This window comes from Lycium barbarum, chromosome 11 (assembly GCF_019175385.1).
Source record: "Lycium barbarum isolate Lr01 chromosome 11, ASM1917538v2, whole genome shotgun sequence".
NCBI lineage: Eukaryota > Viridiplantae > Streptophyta > Magnoliopsida > Solanales > Solanaceae > Lycium > Lycium barbarum.
Genome location: NC_083347.1, coordinates 97810282 through 97824683, shown reverse-complemented (window position 1 = coordinate 97824683; position 14402 = coordinate 97810282).

Sequence of the window (14402 nt, the reverse complement as noted above, 5' to 3'; positions counted from 1 at the left end):
AAAGTTGTAGATCTTTTAAATAGCTTTCCAATGGTAGGTCTCCCAGCCCAAGAAAAGTTACGTACAAAATGTTATGCTCGTTTTGCTGAAGCCTATCTTTGCTGGAATTTTTGTCCACGTTACGGTAAGACGTTACCGACCGTAACGTCAAATTTTTTCACCAAACATTCTGGAAATTTTGGTCACGTTACGGTGAGGTGTTATAGTCTGTAACACGCGTTACGGGACCGTAACACACTACCGTAACGTCAATTTTTTCACCCGAAAATTATAAATAGTTTAGTTATTTTTTTCATTCCTCCACTTTCTTAAAAAACCTAAGAACGAAAACCATTCCTCCAAGTCTTGAACTCAAAGGTGAGAACATCTTTATCATTATTAATCCATCCTAGCATCAAACCCGTGATTCTTAACATAATTCTTGTAACAAAAGCCTAGGGTTTGCAAAGTAATCCTTCTCAAAGTGACTCAAGCTAGGGTTTTGGGTGTTCTTCACTAAGAATGTGAATTGTTAAGATACGTAAAGCATAATTAAGGTATGTCTCTCGTTTGAAAACTTATTTTGAATGAAAATTACTTTTTGAAACTATTGTTGGAAGTATAAATTTCATTCAAGGTTCTTTAATAAATGAAAAGAAAAGTAATCTTCTCATGTTTCTTGAACTCTAATTCATGTCTAAATGGTGGTTAATGTGTGTGAGGGGACAAATACACATTCAACCTAGATTGTAACTAATCCTATATATGTATATGATATTATGAACGTTTTCCTCTATAAGAGATGCTTAATAATGATGGTTAAGGGTTAGTAATGATATTCTCATTGATGAATTGGGAAATGAAAATCTTTCGTAAATTGGAATGATTTATTCTTTCAATATGGCATAATGAACCTTAATGACAATTGATGATGTGACTACATTACAAATGAATTATTAATTAGCTTCTATGCTATAAAAACTGGTTGTTGTGTTTTGCCTAGCTACTCGGGAGGAAGGGTAGCCACTATGGATCCTAGTGTGATAATGCCTAGCCATTCAGGAGGAAGAGTGGCCACTTCCGGGTTCGCTACCTAGGGTGTGATTATGCGTACCTATTCGGGAGGAAGGATAGCCACTTTTGAATTTCATATTTCGGTGTGATACACTGCTATGATTGTGGAACCTCAAAGGTCATCCCTTCTTTATGATTGATTTTTGGGCCTGTATTGGCAAGTGTGATATTTCTATCTTTTAATGGAACTGTTGTTAATAATCATGATCAACTTAAATGGCATATTTGGAGGTTGGAACTTAACAAGGACTTTATAACCTTCTTTGATAATTGTCTTTCATTTAGATAAACAAGCTGAATAACTGTTTCTATATTGTGTCACACTATCCTCAGAACTGATTTCTTTATATGTTATTACACTTTATTTTTATATCACTTGTTGTCCCCGAGGCATTCATTGAGTACGAAGTACTCAGGCATACCATTGTTGTTTTTGATGGTATGTTAGGTAACGAAGAAGAACAGGTTCGTGACATTCAGAACGTTTATGAGAACTTGCTGATGCTGCTGATTTTGTGAGCCCATACCCATTTATTGATTCCATATATTTATATTAGTTTCCGGGCTGCGTCCCGATGAGTTAGACGGTTATTCTTTATTCTTAGAAGCTCCTTAGTATACATTCAGATATGGGTTAAGGAAGAGTTGTTGTTTAACTCTTTCGGGAACACCTATCATGTTTTGGGTTGAATTATTTAAATTATAAAGACTTCCGCTGATTTTATTCTTGCATCATGACTTGTTTAAATTTATTTTATAAAATGTTGGAGGTGATTATTGAACCTGTCGGGTTCAAGTGTCATTGTACATCTTTTAGGTTCTTCCGATGTTGTTCATGATGTCGGATGCCGGTCACGTCTAGGGTGGGTTTTGGGGCGTGACAATAATGTACTGAGTATGTAAGGCATGAATAATAACATCATAAAGTAATAAGAAATATGAGATAAAGAGATAACCTGTAACTGATTGCCTCTGAAGGCGAATATTGTGCATGCTAACTTTTACTTTTAAAACATCATAAACATATATATACTGCTTATCATCATTAGCCCGCGTCCGGGGTAACCATCTCATGCTGCCACTAGTGGTAACTGGCCGGCCAACGCGGCACGGTGCTATCCATAAGCCGCCCACTACGCCCAGCGTAGTGGTGTCTGCCTGGCCAACTAGGCCCGGTGTAGTCATACATAAAAATAAGCATGCATGATAGCCCAATTAAATGCTACAACTCTATCAGAGTGACGTAAGGTCGGTGACCTCCGATTTATATTATAGGATAATCATCATCGCTATATCCCACCCCGAAGGAACAATTCATAAGGTGAGATCAATAACCATGGATAAAATCAAGGGATTCATGAAATAATTCAATAATGTCATAATGGCATCACAATCATAAGCTTTGGGACGTCTAGAAATAAAATCATCATCATCATGATCATCATAGAAAACATCTCTTCTTTAACATCATACGAGGCTTTAAGAATCATGAACTTCTAACTTTTGGAAGTAAAAATGTTATGGAAAATACGAATAGAATTACAACGTAGGAATCATGCCTTGAAAGAAGGGGACTAGTTGTTACGACCCAACCAGAGGGCCATGACGGGCACCCGGTGCTAACCCACCCAGGTACCTCTTATCGTACATGTGTATTCACATCTAGGTGGACCACATAGATCACTCATGAATGCTACACATAAATAATGATAAACTCATTGGGCAACCCCACATTTATACCATAATTAAAAACTATTCCCATATCAATATACATAAGCCGACGGGGCCATCAAAATGATGTACAAAATATAAGTCGACAAGGCTAAAGACATCTGATCATACACAACTGTCTACGAGCCTCTAAGAAGAGTAGGTGACATCATATAGGCGGGACAGGACTCCGCCGTGCCCATGTATGCACACAAAAGAATAATACCAAAGGCTGTAGCTCCGGATGAAATGGAGCTCCTCTATGTAGTCCCTGAATAAGAAATGCAATGGATCAAGCCTGTCTCCCTGGCCACCTGCGGGCATGTCGCAGCGTCCACAAACAAAAGGACGTTAGTATGAATAATGTACTGAGTATGCAAAGCATAATCAACATCATAATAGGAGCATAAGAGAACATAAGAAATAGCATAAGATGGGAGAATCGGGAGATAGTAGAGCCATCATCATAATTACTTACTTGTCTTTCATAGCGACCTTCCATTTCTAATGCATGCTTGTGTACACACATATAAACATATACATATATCTACATCCGTAACCGTATTCATATACATATTCATATCCATAGCATACCCGACCATGGAGGTTCGGTGGTTTCACATACCCGGCTATGATAAGGCTAGGTGATTATATATACCTGGCCTTACCAAGGCTCAGTGCCATCCGTACCCGACTGTAGTGATGTGCGCGCAATAGATATCATACCCGGCCATATAAGCTCGGTGTTACACAATAGTCATACATACTTAGACACATATACTTAAGAGTCCATAAGTATCATCAACATCATCACCATTATCGTTTTTGTTACGTCTATCCTTGGAGGGTCAGCTATCATATAGAGGATGCAATGGAAATCATGAAAGTATAGAGGATCATGAGCTTTAGTAGCTTTAGAGATAGAATTATTTGGAGGACATTATTGAACTCATGAAAGGATATATATATATAGCCAAGGAACCATGCCTTATTGAAAGAAGGGTTAGCCTTACATACCTCTTTGTCTTCTCAACTATCTAACGTTCACAGTTGAAGCTTGAATAATCTACATTTAGAAGGATTCATGCCATGGTTAAGCCTTAATGATACTTTTAAATTCAAACTAGAATAATTCATAGTGTAATGAAAATTGGGCAGCATTTCCCCTATTTCGTCAACTTCCACCATATCACAAAAAAACTCTCAACAACCATAATAACATCCACAATTCACTCATAATATCCATATTATACTAGTAATCATGACTCAAGTTAGCTTACTACTTAAAAACATCACCAAAGTTACATTTAGACTTCATTTTCTACTTTCTTCTTCTACCCAAGTCTTTCAACCTCTCCATAGTACAAATAACATGAAATGATCATAAAACTTACCTTTGATAGAGTAGAAATAACCTTTGGATGGGAATACTTTGCTTGAAGAAAAACCCTAGCTTCAATCCATAAAGTTTTCTTGACTCTAGCAACCCCTAAGAGCTTCCTTATACTTGATTCCCTTGGATTAGTGATATGGGCCTTTGATTTCCCTTGGATTCTCGTATATGAAATGTGTGGAATGTTCTAAAGCCTTGGAGAGAAGTTTGGAAAATGAAAATAATGAAGTGGGATCACATTTATATACTTGAAAATAACTCAGCCCGTCGGGTGTTATACGGACACTTATACGGTCCGTATAACATTGTACGGTCCGTATAAGTGACCGTGGTTCACCATCATGGAAAATATCTTCCTGTTGGGTGTTATACGGACCCTTATACAGACCGTATAAGCGATCGTATAACCCCACCTCTCGGAAATCGTTTCCGTCGTTCATTCGATCTCCAATCCTTGTGGAACCTTCTTGACACTTGTTTAACACTTCATTACCAATCTAAGGAGAGTTACAACTCTCCTTTAAGACATCATTAAGTCAACATTAGCTCAGTACTTTACGAAATTTTTCCAAAACACAACATAAACTTTTCCCTTCTCAAGGAACTTTCTCCTCTTACTTCCAACATCTTTGAAATCTTAACTAGGATCGTTAAATAACCTTTCTTACTTATAGAAACATCGTATTCGTCTCACCCTGCATTAGTCTATCTATCATATGACGACATGATTTTTTTTCCGAGGTGTAACACTAGCCTTAACATACCTTTTGTCTTTTTAACGACTAAACGTTCTCCTCTCAAGCTCGCGACTCTACATTCGAGAGAATTCGTACTAAGATTAGGTCATTGGAAGCATGATTAAGTTTAAACTAAAGCAACTAAGAGCTAATGGAATTTGGGCAGCATTTCCTTTGTTTTATTGAATTTTTCCATATAATAAACAACTTCCAAACATCAATAGCAACATCCATAATACCATAATCAAGAGGCTTCTTGTCACGACCCAGCTGGGGGCCGTGATGGGTACCCGAGGCTGACCACCGAGCACCCCTTATTCCTCACTTATCATAGTCATTTACGCTTCTTTATCATTCACAAATTCATAATCGCATGACAATCATTTTTCTGTGGAAAGCACAATTAGTCTATACATATATATATATATACATATATATATATATATATATATATATATATATATATATATATGTATAGACTATCAAAATAATATATGTAATATATTTATGCATACCGTAGTAGACTTGTGAGACCATCTAACCCACACTACGCATCTACGAGCCTCTACTGACATACTATACATGTAGACGGAACAAGACTCCGTCATGCCCAAAATATACATATGTACCAAAAGAATAATCATAAGCACCTCCAAACAATGGAGTGCTTTCAATCAGCTGACAGCTCCTAAGAATTCGGATCGAGCTCACCTCCCTGTCTACCTGTGGGCATGAACACAGCGTCCAAAGAAAACGAACGTCAATACGAATGTTGTACTGAGTATGAGAAGCATGAACAATAACAACACATCAAGAAAATAAAGGGAGCATCAAGTAAGGAGCAACTGTACCTGGCTAGGAATCGTATGAAAAGTAATGCATGCTGACTTACTTTTATGCTTATCATCATCTCATGTATGCATATCATATATATATATATATATATATATATATATAAACTGCCCGACCATATTGGTGTGGTGTGATAATCAGTAACATTAGCCCGCGTCCAGGCCTCCCGCGTCCATCTCATGCCGCCCACTAGTGGTGTCTGCCCATGCCAACTGGCCATGGTGTATCGTATAGCTGCCCGCTTTCGCGGTGACTGCCCGACCAACTAGGCCCGGTGTAATATGATTATGACACGCTCATTATGAAATGCTTATAATAATATGCTTATCAAAATATGCTCACCATTGTGCATGCATAGGGACTCTAGAACAAGTGTATTTTATCGATGTGACGTAAGGTCGTGAACCCTCGATTCCATTATGGGCATTCATGAACATTCTGCCTCACCTTGAAGGGATTAGTATGTAAGGTTAGTGTATAAAATGGACGACATCATTTACTTTATAGGAACGTCATATCATATCTCTTGACTCATATAGCTATTCATGATCTTAAGCTCTTGGCTTTCCGGAATATAGGAGAATCATGGAGAGGAAGAAGAATCATATCATGGGATTCATGCCATACAAAGAAAAGGATTAGCCACACATACCTTTGTCGCTTAGTTAAGCTATCGTTCACTTGTTCTCCTGCAATGTCACGTTGCTACCTTCATGAGAGAATACGTATTATAGTTAGTCAATCGACCATAAGAACGCATCGTTATTTCTAGAGAAAATCGGGCAGCGTTTCCTTTGTTTCTACTACTTTTCTCATGTTCTATTTCAACTCCCAAACATTTACAACAACACTCACAATATCGTATCAACATTCATCACTTATCTATATTTAGCAAAATCCACCATTATTCTCCAATTTCTCCACATTTAATGGTTTTGGCTCATCATCATAATTTTTGCTTACTTCACACCTATTCCATGGTCTATACGCCACTTATAACGTATTCATCATCATAACATATAAACGTTCATGATTCCATTCAACTATCATTCAATTGTGACAGTATTCACTCAGTAATGGCCCATTTTCTATGTTCTTCTACATTTCAAGCATCTTAGCTTTATAATACCTTAAATAACATGATACAGTCATGAAACATACCTTAGATGATGGTGGAACAAGCCTAGAGTGGAATCACTCCTTTAGCACCAAAACCCTTCTTCACCTCTTTTGGAATTTCTTGAAGGAGATGGCTTACAATTAGGTTTCATACACTTTGTTTCATAGATTTGGTGTTGATGATCATTGATTTCCTTGGTATTCTTGTGGTTGAAGTGTTTGGAGTGTTCTAGAGATTTCTAGGGAGAAATTTCGTGAAGATGAAATGAGAAAATGAACTTGGGTCCCTCCTCTTTAATAACTAAAATCTGATTTTTATGAACAGTGGTCGAAATGCACAGTGGTCGTAAACCCCACTTTACGGGCCATATACTGGTTTACTGTCCGTCCCCCACGACCGTATTTAAGCATATCAGAAACAGAAAGGTTGGCTGAAGATCATGGCGGTTTACGACTCAGTTTACGGGCCGTATTTCAATTTACGTATTCCAAGTCGTTTTTAACCATTCGAAGCATTTGACAGAAAGTTCAAATTTTTGAAATGTTGAAGGACGATGGCACTTTACGGTCCGTAAATCACTTTACGGGCCGTATTCCATTTTACGACCACTGGCTGAAATGAAATTCTGCAACTTTCTTAATTCCAAAGTTGATAAATAGTCATTCCCTACTTAGTAAAACATCGCACACTCATGCCCTTCGTTGGTCTATTCATTCTTGGCTCACGAACAATTTCCGAGGTGTATTCATTCTTGGCTCACGAAAAAGATCCCGCTGCTGAACCTGTGGGCTGAGTCCCAACTCTATCTCTCACTGACGGGCAATCTCTCATCATGTGCCCGGTCTGACCACAAGTATAACAAGCATCCATACCCTGATAACATCGTCCGGAATGCAATTTACCGCACTGGCTGCATCGCGGTACCGGAGGTCTCCTCTGACTGAAACCTCCCCTAAACTGAGAATCTGAAGCCCCTGAACTCTGGACCTGTCTTGACTGGGAGGAATGATCAAACCTCCTATCTGGAAATCTGGAAGGCGCACTAGTCGCTGACTGTCCTGAGTGCCTAGAATACATCTGTCTCGATCCCCCTCTATACTCGCTGCTCGTTCCCATAGACCTAGCCCTCTTACCTTGCCTTCGGTCAATATCACGATCACTCCTTGGCGGCTGTTGTCGTCCCTCTAAATTCTGAGCATGGGCCTGTATACAAGAAATATCCATCCCATCTTGCAATGAAGCCGTTAAACAATCTTTGAATAGATGTGGTCCCAAACCACTCACAGACCCGTGCACTCGATCCCCCATGTCGGCCACCATAGTTGGGGCGTACCTGGCCAGAGAATTAAATTGCAGGCTATACTATCGAACACTCATGCTTCCTTGCTTTAGATTCAAGAACTTGTCCGCTCTAGCTCGGCGGACCTCGGCGGTAAATAATGGCGAATGAAAGCATCAACAAACTCTTGCCAAATGGGAGGAGGTGCATTTTCTGTCCTCGATGCTATCCAGTTGTTATACCACAATACAGCCACATCACGGAGTCTATAAGAAGCCAACTCTACCGATTCAGTCTCAAAAGCATGCATGAGTTTCAGCGTCCTCAACATCTCATCAATAAAGCCTTGGGGGTCCTCATCCGGCTTCGACCCGAAAAATTCCGGAGGATTTAGAGTCAGGAAATCATGGGCTCTCATACTAGCGGAATGATCACAAGGGCCCGCATTCTGCCGCTGTGCCTGGGTGGCAACCAATTGCGTCAATAGATGAATAGCTTCGGTTACTTGTTGACCCGAAGCAGCTGGCGGAGGAATTTGAGTGGAGGCTCCTCCTTGCTCTTCCACATTGGGCGAGGCCTCATTTTGTGATTCACCCTCGTCTACATTCATTTGAGGCTCTCTTTCCTCCTGCCTCTTTGTCGTAGCTTTACCCTTCTGGGTGGCTGTAACTTTTCCCTTTGGCGACATTCTGAAATCACAACACACTTTTAGGAGGAGCAAAGTCTTATGCATGGCTCTATCGCACGATCTCATAAGAAGAAAGACGGTCATTTTCCTAAATGCCCTGTAGCCTCCTGTCTATTGATGTGGCGCGCAACACACCATAAACAAGACTCTACTAGACACGGCTCGTAGACACTTCCTAGGACGAACTGTTCTGATACCACTTCTGTCACAACCCGGCTGGGGGCCGTGACGGGTACCCGAGGCTGACCACCGAGCACCCCTTATTCCTCACTTATCATAATCATTTACGCTTCTTTATCATTCACAAATTCATAATCGCATGACAATCATTTTTCGGTGGAAAGCACAATTAGTCTATACATATATATATATATAAATGCCTCAGTAGACTATCAAAATAATATATGTAATATATTTATGCATACCGTAGTAAACTTGTGAGACCATCTAACCCACACTACGCATCTACGAGCCTCTACTGACATACTATACATGTATATGGAACAAGACTCCGTCATGCCCAAAATATACATATGTACCAAAAGAATAATCATAAGTACCTTCGAACAATGGAGTGTTTTCAATCAGCTGACAGCTCCTAAGAATTCGGATCGAGCTCACCTCCCTGTCTACCTATGGGCATGAACACAGCGTCCAAAGAAAACGAATGTCAGTACGAATGTTGTACTGAGTATGAGAGGCATGAACAATAACAACACATCAAGAAAATAAAAGGAGCATCAAGTATGGAGCAACTGTACCTAGCTAGGAATCGTATGAAAAGTAATGCATGCTGACTTACTTTTATGTTTATCATCATCTCATGTATGCATATCATATATATATAAACTGCCCGACCATATAGGTGCGGTGTGATAATCAGTAACATTAGCCCGCGTCTAGGCCTCCCGCGTCCGGGGTACCATCTCATGCTGCCCACTAGTGGTGTCTAGGATATATCCATTTCATGTCAAAACAGATTCTTTATTTGTACATCGGCTCTTCTGGCACCCATTAATAGTAATAGAACTCTGCGCAAAGTTAGATTGAATTAGAATAAAATAGATTCATTTAGTAACTTTCACAACAATCGGAATTTGACCTCCTGTGCCTGTGAATTAATCTGAGAAGTCACGAGTTAACCCTATAAATGAAATAGGAGTTCGCCTCAAGCTCTATACTTGAGCTTCTGACCAACATTCAGAAACAGAGAACGTCGGTTGTCTATGTCCTGCCCGCTTGTAGCGGTTGGTTAGTCATCGATTCTCCCGAGAGGTCACAATTGCCGCGAGCAAAGATATTAATGACGAGACAATCAGTGGGTTTCTACTAACAAAGAAAAAAGTAATAATCTGAATAAGGAATCCCGGGGCTAATAATCTACAAAGAAAGGAGGGGGAAGGACAGATCAACCAAAGGTATCGGGAAGGATTTGGAATGGAATAATATCGATTCATACAGAAGAAAAGGTTCTCTATTGATTCAAACACTGTACCTATGGGATAGGGATCGAGGAAGGGGAAAAGCCGAAGACTTCACATGGTACTTTTATCAATCTATTCCGGCCTGGTCCGGTATGGAATGAACTTATAACCATGGAATCGACTCGATCATCAGATTATAAGTTCATAGCCCTAGCCCATTCCCATTTTGGGCGGAAAGGGGCTCGCTTTGCCCGTTAAGAGTAGGTAACCCGTTCCCTGTCTTTATTTCTATTGCTGCCCATGCCAACTGGCCATGGTGTATCGTATAGCTGCCCGCTTTCGCGGTGACTGCCCGGCCAACTAGGCCCGGTGTAATATGATTATGACATGCTCATTATGAAATGCTTATAATAATATGCTTATCAAAATATTCTCACCATTGTGCATGCATAGGGACTCTAGAACAAGTGTATTTTATTGAGGTGACGTAAGGTCGTGAACCCTCGATTCCATTATGGGCATTCATGAACATTCTGCCTCACCTTGAAGGGATTAGTATGTAAGGTGAGTGTATAAAATGGACGACATCATTTACTTTAAAGGAACGTCATATCATATCTCTTGACTCATATAGCTATTCATGATCTTAAGCTCTTGGCTTTCCGGAATATAGGAGAATCATGGAGAGGAAGAAGAATCATATCATGGGATTCATGCCATAGAAAGAAAAGGATTAGCCTCACATACCTTTGTCGCTTAGTTAAGCTATCGTTCACTTGTTCTACTTCAATGTCACGTTGCTACCTTCACGAGAGAATACGCATTACAGTTAGTCAATCGACCATAAGAACGCATCGTTATTTCTAGAGAAAATCGGGCAGCGTTTCCTTTGTTTCTACTACTTTTCTCATGTTCTATTTCAACTCCCAAACATTTACAACAACACTCACAATATCGTATCAACATTCATCACTTATCTATATTTAGGCATATCAGAAACAGAAAGGTTGGCTGAAGATCATGGCGGTTTACGACTCAGTTTACGGGCCGTATTTCAATTTACGGTCCGTATTCCAAGTCGTTTTTAACCATTCGAAGCATTTGACAGAAAGTTAAATTTTTTGAAATGTTGAAGGACGATGGCACTTTACGGTCCGTAAATCACTTTACGGGCCGTATTCCATTTTACGACAACTGGCTGAAATGAAATTCTGCAACTTTCTTAATTCCAAAGTTCATAAATAGTCATTCCCTACTTAATAAAACATCGTACACTCATGCCCTTCGTTGGTCTATTCATTGTTGGCTCACGAAAAATTTCCGAGGTGTAACACTTCTTTCAAGTTAAGCATGGTTCAATCCTCAAAACTCCTTTTAAGGTCATCCATAACAATAGTTACAACACGACACCATATTCACTTACTTATAATATTTCCTCAACATCATTAGTATCACCCACAACAAGATTATTCTCATGGCATACTAAGAATCATGACTCAAGTTATTTTACTACTCAAAATATCATTAAATCCATACTTGAGCTTTCCTCCTCCAAGTTATTCAACAACCAAATACTCTTAATAACATGAAATAGATATAAAACTCACCTTTTATTATACAAGGATGAACTTTGGATTAATTAATCTCACTTGAATTAAACTCCAACTTCAACATCAAAGGAAATCTTGAATTCTACAAACCCTAGAGAGTCTCTCCACACTTGATTCTCTTGATTCTTGGTATTTAATCTTGGATTTCTCTAGGGTTTGTGTTAATATGATAAGGGGAATGTTCTAGAGTCTTCTAGACTTGGGAAAAGTGTGGGAAATGAATTAAATGAACATGGGTCATATATATATAAAAAGGGAAAAATTTGAAAAAATGACCCGACCCGATTATACGGACACTTATACGGTCCGTATAACTTTATATGGTCTTTATAAGTGGTCGTATAATCCCACCGGGGATTGAACCTTCTCTGGAATGTTATACGGACCATTATATGGACCGTATAAAGTTATATGGACCATATAAGTGGTCGTATAACCCATTTTTTTTCGGAACTTTCTCTCGTTGATTCGTTTGACTTCCAATCATTGAGGAACCTTCTTGACACTTGTATAACACTTCATTAACCATATAAGGATCCCTATATCTCTTCCTCAAAACATTACTAAATGAACATTAAGTTGATTATTGTGAAAACCTTCCCAAACACAACTTATATTTCGCTTCCTTCAACAAACTTAGTTCCACCGATTTATGTGACTTCAAAATCTTGTAGTACGCACTTTAAAGCCATCAAATACTCTTATTAACTTCATAAGGACTTCATGTGTTACACCTCGGGAATTTCCCCATGAACGTACAACTAATAGACTAACGAAGAATACGGGTATAGGATGTTTTAATAGGAAGGGAACGACGTTTGACGACCCTGAGTAAGATTTCAAAGGTAATTGCAATAAGAGATAGGTTATGCCCCACAATGACTGATCATAGGTTTTGAAAATGTGAAAAGTTGCAGATTTGCATTTTGGCCCAGTTGGTCGTAAAAAGAAATACGGACCGTAAAGTGGTATACGGCCCGTAAACTACCATGTCGTATTTCAACTTACAAAACTCCAACTTTCTGCCAAATGTTCAAATGGTTAATTACGACATGGAATACGGACCGTAAATTGAAATACGGCCCGTAAACTGCGATCGTAAATCACCATGACCTCCAGCATACCTTTCTGGTTCTGTTATGCTTAAATACGACCACGAAATACGGCCCGTAAACTGGAATACGGACCGTACACTGGGTTTACGACCACTGTACACTTCAACTACTATTCATTCCGTATCAGATTTTAAGTTATTAAAAAGGAGACTCAAGCTCATTAATTCATTTCATTTCCACGATACTTCTCTCTAGAAACCTCTAGAATACTCACCACTCTTCACCTACAAGAACAGAAAGGAAATCAAGGATCAATATCAAGAACCCAAGTGAATCAAGTGTATGAAACTCATCAAAGCTCATCCAAGTTAAGGAATTTCAAGAGAAGTAAACTAGGGTTTTGGGTGCAAGAAGAACAATACCACTCAGGGCTTGTTCCTACAACATCTACGGTAAGTTTTATGGTATTTACATGTTATTTAGGGTACGAAGGAGTTGAAACACTCAAATTATAAAAGGATGTAAGAAATGGGTCATGAAAGTGTGAATAGTAGCATTGTTGAGTAAGGGGTTGAATTGAGCCATGATCATTGATAAGTTGTGATTGTAAAAATGTTATGAATGACATTTAGAACATGAAATAAGTATTATACACGAGGAAACGCGATAGTAAGCTATAACCATAAATGTGGAGAAATGGAAGAGAAATGGTGGATTGTGGTCAATGTTTATAAATGATTATTGTTGATTGCAGTATTGTGGATGTTATTGTGAGCGTTTGGGAGTTGATATAGAATATGGGAAAAGTAGTATAAATAAAGGAAGCGCTGCCCAATCTTCCCTAGAATTAGTAATGCGTTCTTATAGTCGATTAACTAACGATAGTGCGAATTCTCTCTTGAAGGTAGAAACGTGATATCGAAGGAGAACAAACAAGCGCTAGCTTAGTTAAACGTCAAAGGTATGTAAGGCTTATCCCTTTCTTCAAAGGCATGAATCTTTCAAGCTTTCCATGATCCTCCTATACGATGGAACTTATGAGTCCTTAAATATACTGAACTACATTCGAGCATGATAATGATGATGATGAGCTAGAGTATAGAGATCCGATGGTTCATGATACAACACTAATGATTTCATTATTGTTAACACTCACCTTATGTACTATTTCCTTCGAGGTGAGGCAGGATACTCATAAATGTTCATAACATAATCGGGGGTTTACGACCTTACGTCACCCCGACGTAGTTATGGTTGTCTTCAAAGCCTAATGTATGCTTCTAACGATGAATATGAAATAATGCTAAGTCATGATATGTCTATAAGATAATGAATAGTGCTAGCTTATAATATGCCTATGTTATGTATGGAAGTTGTCGAGCTATGATACGTTCATGAGATGTGTAATAGTGATGGGTTGTGATTGATTATGTGATGATATGATTCCACCGCGCCTAGATGTCCGGGCATGTCACCGCTAA